The sequence below is a fragment of the Cavia porcellus genome, unplaced genomic scaffold (assembly GCF_034190915.1).
Source record: "Cavia porcellus strain 051 isolate PalLab524CR breed Dunkin Hartley unplaced genomic scaffold, mCavPor4.1 scaffold_7, whole genome shotgun sequence".
Taxonomy (NCBI): Eukaryota; Metazoa; Chordata; class Mammalia; order Rodentia; family Caviidae; genus Cavia; species Cavia porcellus.
The window spans coordinates 7,027,694-7,041,911 of NW_026947490.1; the positions used below are offsets into that span (position 1 = coordinate 7,027,694).

The 14,218-nt window shown below is 42.3% G+C and overlaps 1 protein-coding gene across 8 annotated transcripts in view; it reads left to right on the top strand.

Moving 5' to 3' along the window:
• The window catches only part of Tiam1 (TIAM Rac1 associated GEF 1), a 359,373-nt gene that overhangs the window by 221,990 nt on the left and 123,165 nt on the right, over nt 1–14,218 (top strand). For all 8 annotated transcript variants that reach the window (XM_063252519.1, XM_063252516.1, XM_063252517.1 and 5 more), the window contains one exon: nt 13,782–13,922. The gene's annotated coding sequence lies outside the window, so the exon portion shown is untranslated. The remainder of the gene's footprint in view (nt 1–13,781; nt 13,923–14,218) is intronic.

The following is a 14,218-nucleotide window of genomic DNA, read 5'->3' on the forward strand; positions in this document are numbered from 1 at the left end:
CAAAAAAGGAAAACCAGTTGCTGGCTCACGTTGTGTGTCCTTTGGTTTGGCCTTTGGTACTCATCTTTCCTGCCCCATACAGAAGCAGCTTAGAAAGGACTGCTAAGACTAAACTCTCAGCCAGTTTTCTCTTTAGGTGGGTATTTTCACAAAGGGGTATACTTAGGCCTTGGAGAGGCTGAGTACCTTCTGAGCACTCTCAGGATTGCTTTGGTTTAAATGTGGATTTGTCAGTTCTAACTAGCTGGGAGGAAATGCTTTCCCAGCATGATGCATTAGTCATGAGCAGGGTGTAGGAGGGTGTTGAACAATTATTCCGACCCTCCTTCCCACTGCAGGGCTTTCAAGCTGAACTTGAAGCCCAGCTGTGCAGGAATTAGGAACTTGCTGGGACACCCCCACCCCAGCCCCGCTGTGTGCTCAAAGTCTCGGATCAGAGGTGGGGGAGTGGTGATTTCAAGGCTGGAGCAGAAATGTCACCAACAGGGAAGCTTAGGTACCCTAGACCTCTCTGACTTACATGTGTGTCATAGGCAGGGTTAGGAGAAGAGCGAAAGCACTGGAAGCTGTGGTATAAATGACTACATTGTCTACATGTGTTCATGTTTTCCAGTGTACAAATACATTTTGACATTGTTTTCCATGGTGAAGTGATAGAATCTTAACTCTTGGTGATTGGCTTCTAAAAGATTTGGCTTTGGATGGACACAGTTGTCTAGCAACCTATGATGAGTATGATATCTGGGAAGCCACACCACTCTTCCTGGTGACTTCTCTGTGTCATGGAGCCTGTGGCTATCTGGAACACCACAAGTGATGTTCTTTGGGAATGCAAATCAAGGGGATTTCTGGGCCTCTGGTGAGTCCATGTTAGATATTTCATTGTAAGCATTCTGTAGAGAAATGAATTTTATTATTTCTCTGTTTGGCTAATATTGATGGTATTACTAAGATACTGAGCACAAAAATTTGCTGGAGGGAGTGAAGGCTCTTTATGTCGGTAGACTTGTCTAGGTTGTGGTGTGTGGTTGCTTTGCCAGCTACAGTAGTAGCACCCTCCCGTCTGTGGGTGTTAATATAAGGAGATACCTGTCATTGGACATCCCGGTGGTTAAGAACAAGCTGTGGTACATTTCCCCACTTGTGATCTTACCAGAGAAGTGACAAAACAAATATTCAAATAATTTATAACTCTGGGGATTCAGAGGAGAAAAAGTTGTGATTCTAGACAGATTAGACCTTTGCAAAGTTTTCTAATTAAATACCCCAACATAAAAAGAGAATGGATTTCTAACCACTCCATATGCCATTTTATTGGGAGGAGTGATGGGTATTTCACCTTTAAATACCACGCAGATTTGAAATGTTGATCCAGTATCCGCGTACTCTACCTTTCCCACTCTTTGTAACGTAGGTAAATTTTTGAGTATATTTCAGAGAGATGATTGATTATTCCTGTAGGTCTCTGCTCTGCTTTGTATCCTGGGAGTGGTCATGTCTTAGTTCAAGGGTCCCCAAGACCTAGGCCATGGATTAGTCTGTAGCCTGTTAGGACCTGGACCACACAGTAGGAAGTGTAGGGAGACAAGTGAGGCTTTATCTGTTTGTGGAGGTTCCTCATCATGGGAGCACTGCTGGAGAGCTGCCTCCCTTCGGTTCAGTAGCAGCTCTAGGTTCTCATATGAGTAGGAACCTTACTGTGAACTGCACTTGTGAGGGTTCTAGGTTGTGAGCACCTTCGAATCATCCTGAAACCACCTCCCCCATTCCTACTCCATCCATATTCCTGGAAGAACTGTCTTTCATGAACCCAATCCTAGCTGCCAAAATGATAGGGACTCAGTGCCTTGGTTAGTGGAACAGGAATGAGATTGGGGCACAGAGGAAGGTAAGTACCTGCAACCTGTATGTTCATTAGTTCAGTTTGCAGTGGGTGGATTGCGCAAAGGAGGGGAAGAATATTGAGGGAGATTAAAGCAAGGAGACCTAGATGAACATAGGGTTAGAAGGGATACATAGATAAGAAAGTACTTTAGGCACTTTGGGGCAAAGAGGAAAGAAAGAAATGTGCACACATGAAACCCAGACTAAATACCAAGAAACCAAGTCTTCACATACATTGTTTTACTTCACCCCTGGCAGAAATCTGTAGGCACATGTCCTATTTTGCAGATGGAGAGAGTGAGGTGCATAGGGTTGTCTAGTGACTGCCTGAAGACCACAGATTCATTACATAGTGTGTTACAACCATGTCTGTTGTAAAGTCCATTTTGTGTTTGCAAATCGTGTCCCTTTCTGGGGTGATACCATAATGGTGGAAGGTTTTTGACCTTGAATGGGAAGTCAGAACCATCGGTGGGTAGCCACATGGAGTTGTTCAGCAGGAGTTTGGAAAGAGGAATTTGTACTGAAGACCAAGAGTTAGGTAGATGAGAGTCTGGGTGGAACTGGATCAGCACATGAAAGGGGAAAGCACTGTACTGTGGGCAGAAACTACAGTTTGGTTCAGAGCTATGTCTGTGGAGAGCATAGAGGGTAAGAGAAGGGAGAATTTTTTGGAAGGGGTACACACCAGTAGGACCAGATGCCACCAGAGGCTGTGGCCGTGTGAACCTAATGAAAATGTGTCCATCTGGATTGGAAGCTAGCCAGAGACAGATTTTTTTTTCTGGAAGATAAAACACCCCACTCGCCACAGTTTTTGAAGAACATAATTTTAATAAGCATTTTTTTTCTCTGAGAATGCCTTTCTAAAAAATGATTTTTTCATTGCTTATTATTGTTAACCTTTCTTTTTCCGACTGTACATTGGAAGTCTCTTAGCTACTTTTCCTGATTGTGTCTGAGGTTAGTCACAGTATAAGGTGCAGCCATGGTTGGAAACTTACTTTCTACTTACTGCATCTTGCCAGTCGTGTGTTGTGTGGTGGGTGAGGATGAGTTCTTTTGTCTGTTTGCTTTTTCTGTATGTGGCCTTGTTTTATTAACTACTGAAGAAGGGATATTTATTACTATCTGTGCTGTAAAAACACAACTTGAGGGTCCCTAGTGAGAGCCGGGCCTCTCTGCAGGAGATTTCAGAGCAGCCTGAGGTTTTCACCACGAGGCTCCGGGAGATATGAGTCCTTACTTGCTTCCTATGGAGGCTGAGATATGGCTTTAAGAAATAGCCCATGCAGATGAGCAACTGAGAGCTTTTTCATAAAAAGCAAACAGCAAACACAAATATTAGCAACAGATTTGGGGAGAGTTTTTACTATCATGATCCATGTTGTTTTGTTTTGCTTTTTACTTCTGGAGTGATCTTGGCAATGAGCAAACCCAACCTGAGCGTCTGAGTTTCTCATAGCCTTTTTCCCTCATTTTTTCATAGGAGTCAGATCAGTCCTCTATTTCCTAGAGCGGTGATTTTCCTTGTTGGCTTCCTGGGTGAGATAATTTAAATAGAGGACATGCAAAGAAAATTTCAGGAGTTATGTGTCTTTTCCCCGTTTTCCTTTCAAGTTCTGTGGACTTCTACTTGGTTCAGATAAATTATGTTCTTGAACATACACAGAAATCTGAAATGTGCATCATTTATTGGAATGGCAGTTCACACATGTAATTTATTAATTAAATCAAAAAGCAGTGGCACACACTGATCCTGTCAAGAGTGGGCATGATTCAGAGTGTTTTATTGATGAGTTTGTCTATCAAGCCCTTTGCATGTTAGCACCCTGGACAGGAGTGTACTTGCTAATTCTTAGGCGGCAAGCCCGCTATCTGTTTTACTTGGTTTGTGTGTGGTCCCATAGATGTTACTTGGCAGTGAATGTCAAGCTTTTTAAGCCAGTTGCTGTCATACAAGAAACAGATTTGCTTTGTAATTTTATGTATTGGTTTTTCTGTAGGGGGACTTTGATGTATCACTGTTTCGAGCATTCCAGCAACTCCCCAGGAACCGCCTTTGTGGTAAAGAGGCTGATTATCCTCCACAACTTCAGGGGCTGGCATTTGTGCTCTATCTGGTTCCCTTCCCCCTAAAAGATTCAGCTTGAAACTGCTTTGTGTGCTTTTTATTCTCTCCCAATTTGTAATTTGGCTAGAATGAGTGTTAGTCATCATCCATCAAAAAGATCTTGTGCCAGATTTTTAAAGTGAGATTTGGGTGCCCTTCATTTTGCTTTTCTGGGGTTCATCTTAGTGGTACATTTGCCTTTACTGAATCATTTATTTGCTGGAAAGAAAATCTCAGCAGAGAAAAATTTCATGGCATTTACTGTTATGATGCTTACAGGTTTTGATGTGAGCAAGTCAGAGAAAAATGGGTTTCTTTTCAGGTCCAGAAAGTATAGAAACCTTCAGGCCGGCCTCTTAACTTTAAGAGCATGGATAGTGAAGCAAGTTGGACTGAGTGACTTGGGACCCCATGTTCAATCCACTTCACTCTTGCCATATGTCTCTGTACTCCCATGTTTGGTTTTCCCCTGTTGGCCTTTGCCGGCCAGGCTACCGACAGAACCAGAGAATTGCTCATGATACTGACTTCTGTCTTACAGAAAAGTTAAGTGATTGTCCTTCAATGCTACTGCACTTAGGTACAGCTGTGTGTGCATTCCAGATGCACCTCTTTATGATTTATGCAGTTTGGGAACAATGCTTGCAGTGGATGATCTTATTTGAAAAGGACAACCAAGCCCCAGGAGGGAGTAAGGAGGAAAGTGGGTATCCTGCAAGCCCAGACAGTTTTGGAGGCTGAGCTCAAATCTGATTTACTGTTTGACTTTGCAGCTCCAAGCGGGAGACGTCATATTTTATTTTCATATTAAGTTATTGCTGATGTCGAGTGCACTTTATTATGACAGGTGTTGATTTGATCTGTTAAAGATGTGGTTGAGCTAATGTCTTAGACGTCTGACCTCTCACAGGTTAGGAGGGGTGTTTTGTTCTTGTTTTTGTTTCGTTGGTTTTGTGTTTGGCTCTTGGATTGTGCAGTGGGATCGGCTGCTGTATCTCAACATTCAGACTGCAGCACCCTCCAAAATTTTTTTTTTTCATATCTGAGTTCTGTGGGAGATGCGATAGTCTGAATGCTGGGTGCTAGCCAAGTTGGTGTGTGGAAGCTGACCCAATGTGATGATGTTAAGAGCTGGTGGTGCTTAGTTCAAGAGCTCTACCCCCAACAGTGAGATAACATCCTCCTGAAAGAGGCCCCAGGAGTCTTGGTGCCCCTCATGCCAGGTAAGGACACAGCCAGAAGCCACCTCTGTGAGGGACAGACCTTCAGCAGACTCTGAGACCGGCCACACACTGATCTTGGACCTTTTAGTCTCTAGCTCCACAGGCAGCACATACCTGTTGTTTCCAGATTACTTAGTCTAAGATCTTTTGTAATAATGAAAGGACAGTCCTGTTATTTCACAATTTTAAATCTTTTATTTTTTTCCTCAAACTGCAAACAATATTTGAATCATGCTGTTACTGTACTTTAAACCAAACTCAATGGTAACCAGTATTTAGTCCATTAAAAATGTTTCTTTTTTTAAAGAGGAGTAAAACATAGCCTCCTGTTTTAGTGAGGGCTGCTGTAACAAAATGTGTTTTCTTGAAAAACTAATCCAACCTTCTAACATCCCAGAATAAGAGCCATTTCTAAGGAGGGAGGCATGTGCAAGTCAAGTGCCACATTATAACATCTGAACAAAAGCAGGTATGCATGTATGGGTGGTTACATATAAAGCTTAAGCCAAAGAAAAGGATGTCAAAGTACTTAATATTTCTAATTTCATTCGGAGTCACTATAGGACTTGAAGCAATGTTTTTCATTTTAACTTACTGGTGCTTTCCAACCCTGCCTTTTTTATTTGAGGCCACCTGTGGGTTGGATAATAAACATCTGCTAACGTTACTGTAAGGGTATTCTGACTCTCAAGGGTAGTGACCCATAGGCTGTGTTAGACCCCTGAGTGGAAGGTGTTATTGGCATCTGATTTTTCATTTACCAAATTGGGGACTTAGAGAAGTCACTGCTTCCTTCTTGTGATTAACTGTTTGCAGTAGCATTCCAGCATCTCTTCCAAGCCACTAGTTGAGGACAACCGTATGTGACCACGTAACTCTCAGTAAAACCTAACCTGTATTCCCACTGCACACAGTAACATCTGCTTCCTTTGGGTCACACCTCCAACCTTTTCCTTGAGGTCATTTCTCTGCACTACTGGGCAGATGGTACTTTCACTGTCAAAAGGTTTGATTATTTTCTGCTCTCTCCCTGGTGTTTGTTGTTGTTGTTTTGCTGACCTTTCTCTTTTGTACAAACTTTCTCCTATCTCTTCATTTCCTCCCAACCTCATAGTCAAATCCTGTTAACGCTGAAGGGTCAGGTTCCATTGATACCCTCTCTTTGCAGAATTGGCCTATTTCTTCTCTTCATTCACCACGAATAATGCCAGACCAGCCAGTGCAGGTGTCTGCCACCCTCCTGGGTTGTGGGCCTCATAAGGGAGATGGTCTGGTTCCTCATCTCAGACATAGGACAGGTGCTCAGACTTAGGAGGCATAGGTTCTCCGAAGTGTTCCTTGGTGTGCCCCAGTTGAGTGGAGTGGTGGCTGACAAATAAAACATGTTGGTTGAGTTGAACCGAATGGGCGATAATCACCCCAGTTCTTACATGGATACTCTTTTATTCAGACACTTCACAATCAATGTTTAGATAGTCATAGCTACTTAGAGACTAAAAAACCTTTTTTTGGTGGTTACTGCCAGTTGAACTCAGGACCTTTGCACCAAGCTATATCTTTAGCTTTTTTAATTTTGTATTTTGAGATAGAGTCTTACAGAGTCAGCGTCAAATTGCCAGGGTGCTGAGATTACAGGTATGCACCACTGTGCATGGCTAGAAATTCATTTTATAGACCCTTATTTCATGTAATATTGTCATTTATAAGATGCATCACTATTTTATATCTCACTAGGAAAGAAAAAGAATGCTAATCCAACATACATTGTTACAGTTGTAAAAAAGATTTAATTTCAGAGACATTGAAGTGAAACAAAGCAATGCTTAGGATCCATGAAATAATGAATTACATTTTACTGGTTAATAAGATGATTACTATATAACTTGAAGGGATTAAAACAGAAGTCATTTGGAAGAGGGTCTTGCATTTGGAAGTGGGAAGAAAGTAAAGGAGGATTTAGAGGTCAGCTGCTAGGGTGGGACCCGGGACACCAAGCCCTTTGGTACCCTTGACAGGGCCTTTGCATTTGAGCTCTAGTTCTTTTCTTTTAAAAGGTGGAGACTTAGAGGTAAAGACCCCCCGTCCCACTTTTAAAATGCTCAGAAAGAATTTCTTTTAAAAATCGTTTAACTTCAAAGTGCACACATTTATTGCACTGAGATGTCTTAGTTAGTCTTTGATTGGAGTCCTTTCATTAGCTTATGCCGCCTAAGCAGGTATCAAGGCCAGTGATATTCATCCTGTCCTCTCAGTAAGGATGTCTCTCAGGGTCTCATTACAGTGACCTCCTTTTCTGTGGAAAACAGCTCCTGACCAGAAAGTCAGGGTCAGTGGGATAGCTTAGGGAAGAAGTTGTGGCCAGTAACTTCATCCTGTTTTGCTTCCTGAAGAGGGAAGGGGATTCCTTGGTGTCTGGACTGTATTTTGACTATAAGACCTTTCTCCTGGGGCATCGCAGGAGCCCAGTTTAAGGGCGAGGAGTTGAGGCCATCTGAGAAATCTCTGGTTGCACTCATACACTAGTTGGATGGGTTGGAGAAAGTGTCAGGTAGCAGCTGCTGTGTCCTTGGTCTCTCATTTTGGTTCCTTTCCTCTTGATGCTAGTCCAGGTCCCCACACTTTAGAGAGGAGACTCCCCTGTTCCCTGTGCCGACTGAACAGGAAGCTTGCAAACCCAGAGAGAATTAGAGCCATGGTCCTTCCTTGGGTCTCCACTTTTGACAGTGACTGAGGAGCACTCCTCACTGCTCAGCACCCTGCCTCAGTCTGCAGAAGGGGACAGAACTGGGTGGCTGGGTTTTAGAAAACTAACTGTTGGGCAAAGTAATTGTACTTTGAAAGCTCTCCTAAACTGAGGTGCTGACGCTGTCTTAAGAAGATTATTCTAATATGCAGTTTAAGGATTATACTCTGTTAGCTTTCTTGGAAGGCACAGAAGCGCATTTGGCAGAAAACCATCCTTGCCTCCTTTCTTATGGGCACCTGGATAACCTCGTTGGGTCACTGGGAGTGCCATATAAATTAAGCCAAAAAGGGGTGAGATTGTATGGGACAGAGCTCAGCTTTAGAAGTGAACTATGTTCAGCCACATTTCCAGTTTTCTTTTGGTATCCAGTCTTCTACTCTCTCTTGACATGGTGACATGAGTGTGCTTTTTTGGAAGGGACTCAAATATGAAGTGGACTGTGCTCTGGCCTCACATGGTCACTGCTCTGAGAATCTTGGGCGGCATTTTCGTGTTTGATATTGTGACAGCTTTTAAGCATTGGGAATGGTGCTGCCTGGAGTTTTGAGCAATCATGTGATTGTTATGGTGTGTCCTGAAAAAGTTATTAAACCCATTTCGGCAAGCAGGGACCTCATTGGAGCCATTCATAGCCTTAGGCGGTATGGAAATTTGGGAGATTCGATGGCCAGCTGTGGAGCAGAGCCTTTTGGGACTCACGATTTCCAAATTTCCTCGAATGATGCTAGTAGGAAGCTTCACAGTGATGCAATTTTGCAGCGTTTTGGCAGTTACTGTTGGAGACGTTTTAAGTGTAGTTGCAAAATGATACAGCACCAAGAACTTAGGGGAAACTTAGAAGAGTATTTTGGCCTAAAGCCATCGACACAGTGCAAGCCAGATACTAAGCTTTCCATAAGTGGTAGATCTCCCTGGGTTGCGGTAGAACATATTACTTCCTTTTGCTGTGCATTGACTTTCCTCCTAAGAAATATGGTAATATCTGTGTCAGCTGAACCTGTTGTTAAGTATTGCCAGAGTCCCTGCTCTAAAATTAAAGTTATTATTTTAGTAGATGGTTCCCAACTTATAGCCTGCTGCAAAGTATTGATTCTATGAATATGTTCCTCACGGAGTTACCGAGGGATACATTCGGATATATTAGGAAGTACCATTGCTCAAAACTAGGGCAGTCTGTGGGTATGGAAACTTCTGAGGATTTTATTTGGCTCATTGGAGTGTCCATTTATACCTGCCTTAAAAAAGCATTCGGGCTAAAATTACTTCATTCATGCTTTATGGAGCGGGAATCTGGAACCCCTATCAAGGCTCATTCATCTCGTGGTTTGACTTGAAAGGGAAGGGACACCTCATCTCTGCACAAGTCCAGGTGGTAATCTAAGCTCTTACAAAACCCAGACAAGTATACTCTTGGTGGAACTGTCCTATGCACCACCTGGTGTGTAATCCTCTGGCAGTGTGACCTAGCTGTATATGTTTAGAGCTTGAGAGCTTCACCTCCAGTCTCTCTCCCAGCCAGGATCCAGCATATGGAAGGAAAAACAGAGTTCCTGGAGGGTCTCCTGGGAGGTAACAGTCTGTCTGAACTCCTTTGCCAAATTCTGAGTTTTTGCAGTCAATTGTGAAGACAAGAAAAAGACCCATATGAAATTTGTGCTAGAGACCATGTATTAGTTGTTTTGGAGGGACAAAATATTCAACACTTGCAGTATAAAGGAGGAGACATTTATTTTGGCTCATGGTTTCTGGGGATTCAGTCCATGGTTGGTTGGCTTCAAAGTAGAAATGGCATGGCCCAGAGGATGGTGGTAAAAAGCTGATCAATCCATGGAAGCTAGGAAACAGAGAGAGAAAAGAAGAGCTGGAGATAAGAATACATCCTCTAGGTCATATCCACAGTGGCCTACCTCCAGCTGAGAGCCAACTCCTTACAACACATTCAGCTTTGAACTTATCAGTGGATAACTCCATTGATAAGCATAGAGCCTCTGTGAGTATAGAGCCATCTTTGCAAAGCCCTACCCCCAAACACATTGGATTTTGGGGAACATGTTAGACCCAAACCAGAACAACCCATGAGTTCAGAGCATGACACATCATGTCCCAGGGCTACTAGGGGAAATTCCTAGTACTGAGAATATTTGTCCTTCTGAGGAGTTGATTTGGTTATTGTGAATTGTGGTTGCCCTGTCCGTTGGAGTTGGGTATTACCAAATGAGCTAGGTGTGTATTGTAAGAAGGATGCACTGTGACCTTTTTCCCACTTCTCCGCTCAGCCTTGACTTTGCTTTCATCTTTATGTTTTCTTTTCTTTTCCCAGTAGTAATTGTCTTTATTCTTTTTTTTGGGGAAACGGGTTGCACCTAGTGCTTTGACACTGAGCTATGTCCCCAGCTCTTTGAAAACATTTTTTATTTGAGACAGAATCCCAGTAAGTTGCTAAATTGCCCAAGCCGGGCTTGAACTTGTGATCCTATTGCCTCAGCAACAGGATCTGTGCTGCCATGTCTGGTCCTTTATTCTATTTTAAATTATATGCATGGAAGTCACTCTTCAATAAACTAATGCTTAAAAAAGTAAGTTGAATTTGACAGATGTATTTTCTTTCACCTTAATTTTTAAGTGATTTAATGTTTTCCAATGTCTCAGGCCCATTCATCCATCCGTCTATTCATCTGTGTCATGTCTGGCCAATACTGATTTGGCTGCTAATATGAGTAGTAAAAGAAAGCCAAATCCTTTTAGTGTTTATTATCTACATAATAAATCTTCAGAATTTTGACCTAAAACCTCTGCCTTTACTCATCCTCTTTTAGGCTCAGAGAAAGGGGGAAATTCTTGATTATCATTAATTTACTAATTATGGAACTTTTTTGACACTTAGAAAAAGATAAAAGAAGAATTAATGTACAACAGCCTTCTGGGTAGGTGTTGCTAAAGCAGATTGCATTACATCCTCATTTCTCCCCCGGTGGTTTTCAGAATGAGTAATTTACTAGTCCACCGTCTCCCAATTTTCTAAGTAATAGAGCCTGGTAACTGAGCCTAGCTATTTTAAGGGCACAATGCCCTTTTTTCTATATACAGTAATTCCTGGATCTTGTAAGGCCTTGAAAAATGACAGGATACTCTTTTTGAATGTTTTTGAAGATGCAAAAGAACATCCTAGTCCAGCAGGTTTTTTTTTTTTTTTTTTAGGAAAAGCCACAATTAAATGCCCTGGACACAGTATTTCTGACACACGCTATAATTTCACCTCCAATCATATTACAGATCTGAAGCAGTGACCCCTTCAACCCTGTCTGTTTTTGCAGGTTTTTGAAGCCTGAGTTTAGTGTTGGTGATAACTTCCCCACCTGCTACATACAGGCTTCCCGGTAAAAATTGGTCATTTGACACCTGACATGGAAACTGACTCTGACTTGAGGGTGAATCAGAGATTGAAACACTTGGTATATTCAGCAGTTACTTTCTGGGGTCATCAGAATGTAATGTAAGTGGACTGGTACTGCAGGCTCCATCAGCATGGGTCAGGTGTGGAGAGCTTAGCAAATTGAGTGCATGTTGTCTTCCAGGAGGGCTAATCAATTCCCTGTGTTGTCTTTGGAGTGACTAATTCCCTTCCAATCAAATATATATGTATATGTTTCAGTTCCAGTGAATTAGGTGTCATGTTAGCCAGTAAAGGCCCATTGCATAGTGCATATAGATGCTAAATTACAGTGGAAATATAAGTTAACATTTAATACAGCTCATCTTGGATTATGCACACAGCAAATTGTATAACAAAGATGATCTCATTTAGTGTGTATAACTCAGCGATTTAGGAATTATTATTATCCTTATTGGTAGGTGGGTAGACAAGCACTCTGAGTTTGCCTTGAATTATTCTTCAAGTCATGATTTGACTCACAAAGTCAAGATTTGACCCAGTGTATGAAATGTGATTCCAAACTCAAAAGCTCTACCCTTGAGCTTGGTGCAGTTGGGCTTTTTGGTGACATCGGATTCTTTGCAACTCTTAAAGAAAACCCAAAGAACTAATGGAGTCTCCTGGCATCTCTTCTACATGGCTCTGGGGTCGTTAACCTGCTATAAGCAACATTAGCACTTGTTGGCACCTTGTGACCTTAGCATATTCTCTGAGCTCAAATGAATAAATATAGAGTTCTTCATCAGCCCTCTCTCCACTTTGGATCAGTTTTATGGCCTGGGTAGTAAGTAGAATTTTCTTTCTACCAAAATCAGAAAAAAAATCCAAAACCCAGGTGACTCATTGTTTTATAAATAAAGCCCTATAACTTTGATCTTGTTCATGTAATTCTTTTGTTCAAGGCCTAGAAGATTGTAGATAGAATAAAGTTTTAATCTGATAGATGGGCTATTCATTCATTCATTCATCCCTTCATTCATTCAAGTATAAAAAGTGCACTGTCAGCCTCCACAGTGCAGGTGGAAGGACAGCCGCCCGCAGGCCTCTTTGCCAGCAAGAATGCAGCCTTGCAAATTATTGGCAGCTGGCACTGTAATGAGTCCATTTCAATATCAATGGGTTGTTGCTTATTAATATCTGCCAGTTCCTAAGCAATTCAGGAACTGCTTTGAAAATTTGGAAATTCGCAGAGAATTGTTGAGGGAGGAGGTCCAGGCAAAGGGAACAGGCAGGCTCGCAATGGGAGTGAGCTTGGAAAGGGCACGTATTGTGGGGTAATAATGGGGTGTTGCTAGAACTCAGGCACCTTCCCCTGCAAGCATGAGTCACTGACTTGGTGGTGAAATAGCACATGTCCCGAAACAAGCAAGAACTGAAAGTTCACTTACTGTTCTGGGGAGATGTGTGTCGTTACTTACTGTTTCTGTGGCTACTTTGCACAAAGCAGGCAGTTCTGTCCATGTTCCTGCCTCTGGATTTGGCATCAAAGGTTACTGCCTGGCGCACACCACTGGTGTGTGTGTGTGTGTGTGTGTGTGTGTGTGTGTGTGTGTGTAGCACACTTGTGCATTTCCAGTCCAGGTAAAAGGAGTCGGCAGCCACTAAAGCAAAAGCCCTCTGGCCTTTTCTGCTTGTCTTGGTATTTGCAGCCTCACTTTGAAATACAAACTCACAGAGAGAGAGAGAGAGAGAGAGACAGAGAGAGAGAGAGAGAGACAGACAGAGAGACAGAGAGACAGAGAGACAGAGACAAGAGAGACAGAGCAAATGACCATGAACCCTGCGTGGTCCTGGAGCTATCCTTACCAATTTATTATCTGTGCCAGTAGTTTGTGTGTTTTACATAGATCCTTTCCTGTACATATTTCTCCTGAGTGTTCCGTAAATGTAATGTTTGCCCTCTTAAGGAAACTTGCATACAAGGAGAAGCTATGTATTTGTTAGTCTGCTTTTTGTTTTGTTTTTTTAAAATAACTATTGTGTAGCCTTTTCATGAACTTTCGTTGTAAATACACATTTTCTTTGAGAATAATGGAGACTTCCTTATGTCCTTGCCTTTTTCTGTTTGTCGGGAATCTTTGATGATTCAAAGAAGACACTGGAAACGCCCAGTGGTAACTACAGAGTTAGATCAACACGATGCAATGACTTAGTTACAGGGCTACTTAGGTAAATACACTGGTATTCATGTATCGTACCAAGCCTGTTATTCTACACCTGTAGCTAAATACTGCATCCTTGAATTCAAGGGTAAAATATTTCAGGCAAAGTTGATGTCTGAGAATTGATAAAGATGGTCTTGATGGCAGATGCCCATTTTTCTTATTGTGGCTGACCACTTTCATTTTGTTCTTCTGCCCTCTCTGATCCTCTCCCATCCAGGTATTGGGTACATTCTCCCAGACTCAGATGAGGCCGTGATGGCCACCCCACCGGGCAGGTGCTGACGTCATCTCCGGCTTCAGCATCTAAATGCCACACTGCACTTGGCACTTGGCCTCGGGACCACTATTGCCTTTTAAGGTAGGTGTGCACATGCGGGTTTGAGCCTTTGCGATTGCAGGAATTAGAGGAAATGCTTCAGAGGTTGGGAAACCGATGCATTTTACTATGCTTGAAATTGCTATGTTGTATGTAGCTCCTGGGAAAAGAATTTGGAATCCTGTCCTTAGGTTAGGGTTACGCCCATCTAGCAATTCAAAAGCATTAATGTTAAAACAAAACAAAACAAGAAGGCCTGGCAGGTACCTGTACAGTCTTTTCTGCCCCTGTGAATTCCCCTAAGGATCTTTTATTCCTAAACTTCACTATCATTATAT